We start from the raw sequence: 2,379 nt of genomic DNA on the forward strand, positions 1-2,379 counted from the left end.
CACAAAGCCCATACCAAGCCAATTTCCAACAGCCAACATTTTCCATCTTATTTTCTCTATAATATTTAGCTTTTTGCTTTAATTACACTTGATATTTGTAAAGAGAAAGCTGGCGTTGTAATAATTGGATAGCTTTTTTATCTATGTTGGCAGAAACAGAATTTTCTCTTACATTTGAAGAGCAATACAAAAGGAAAACTTCCTTTTCTCACGAGCTCAATGCCAAAACTATCCTCTGAGTCACACAGTTTCTTAAATCATGTTGTTCTGAAAGTTGAGATGTGCTATCTTAAAGCTGCTGCCAGGATCCCACTGTTCCTCAGTTAGTACCAAAAACTACCACTGTCATTTCATCAAAATGTGTACACCTCTCCAAGACACTCTCTTTCTCCTTCTTTCTTTTCTTCTCTACTTCCTTCTGACATTCCCACTTTTTTCTTTCCTTCCTTCTAGCCTTTCTTTCTCACTTTTTTTCTTCTTCTTCTTCTTCCTCTCTCTCTCTCATGAAGAAGGACAGCAAAATAATGACAAGCTTTTAAAATCAGAGATCTAAAAGACATTTGGGATTCCAATAGAGCAAGGAAATTCTCCTCCTGACCACATTCTTTTCCAAAAATAAATTCCAGATTGAGCTTTAGAAACTAAACACAATACCTTCAGCTTTAAAGGAAAAAATGAGTCTCCTAATAGAAAAAAATTTTTGTGTGTTGTATTAAAGATTTTAGTATTTATAAAACATTTTAATCATTGGGATAAAGTATTTTTGTTAGTATTAACCAAATATAAATGTATTCTTAAATTTTTTCATCATCATATAAGTACTTGAAATGGCATTATGAAATCTTGGAAAGTATGCTTTTTAATATGCACTAATGGCCTTGTGAGTTGACTGACTGAACAAAATTCAAACACATGTGTAAACTCGTTACAAAACAGGTTTTCTAAGTTCTTATTCTCTTAAGTTATTCTCAGTAATTTTTAAATACCGAAAACATTTCTCAAAATTTTTAAATTCACCTTGCAAGCAAAATAGATAACTCTACAAGCACACAGCTACCAAAATTTCCATTTATATTCTCAAAATACCTGTTTTGAAAGGACAATTACCTGTTTTCAGTCACAACTTAGGTGTAAATCTCTAAAATTTTAGCTGACAGCTTTTACTATGTAATAAAACATGTCAAATTCAAACTGACAAGTGGATTTCATTTTTGGAGGGTTTTTCCTCACACCTTTTTCCATTATAATACACATACTACTTAGCCATATGATTTCTGCAAAACTTTACCAAAAAATGTAAAACATAATGCATGTCTCACCATCTTAACACTTACATGGAAGGCTCTCGGGGGAGGGGAAGAGTCTCGCTAAATTCAGAAAATGTACTGTCTGCAAATGGAGGGCTGCCGGCTCTCATCCGTTCTCTTTCTCTAGGTGTTCGCAGGCTCACCTTCTAAACCTAGAACGAGGACAGTTATCCCTTCTCTTGTTGCATCTCTGAAGTTCTTCAGTTACTCAATTTGTGGACTTAGAATAGCACATCGTCCAGCCACATTTATTCTAAACAGATGGTCTGGACCCAGAGAGATGGCAGCCAATGATCTTAACCACTGTGCTCACAGCTTATCTTTTCATGGAAAGGTGAAGAGATGTCAAGTGCAACCATCCCACCAAGTACGCGCACACACGGCCCATTTGTTTAATCAAACTGGAAATTACAGGATAATGTATTATGTTCACTTATTTTAAGTCACAATTGATATTGAAAATAAATACTGAAATGGCAAGTTATATAAATGGCAAAGTGCTTTTATTGTGGGTATTGGCTCCAGTTTGGTGAGTGGTGAGAGATTAACATAGAGTTCACTGAAGTTGTATGCATGTGTGTGTTGTGTGTGTAAAATTAATTTATTCCATCCCCCCGTGATCAGTGTGGGCATTAAACATAAGAATCGGTACTCTAGTCCAGCTACAACAAAACTTCTGAATTTCGTGCCATGTCCTTAGATGAAAAGAAAAAAAGCATAAGACTACAATTGCACATAAACTTTTCATTATTTAACTTTTTAACTTAACAATAGATATTTACAATCTTAATTGTTCATACGTTGCCTCCATATTAAATAGAAAATGATATTTATTTTTTATCAAATGTTGTATAACAAAAGAAAAGCCTTTGCTGTTATTAAAAGTGGACCACTAGTGCCCCCTTCTGATATGAAAAATGAAGAACAATCTTTCTCAGGGCTTGAAAAGACAGTCTAGACTAATCCCCTAAACAGCTGTTTCAAGTCAGATTTATGCCAATTCTTTTCTGATTTAATAATAAATCCCTCATTTTTCTCCTAAAACGTTGAATATTCTGATGTTTTACTGTTG

The sequence above is a fragment of the Equus przewalskii genome, chromosome 13 (assembly GCF_037783145.1).
Source record: "Equus przewalskii isolate Varuska chromosome 13, EquPr2, whole genome shotgun sequence".
NCBI lineage: Eukaryota > Metazoa > Chordata > Mammalia > Perissodactyla > Equidae > Equus > Equus przewalskii.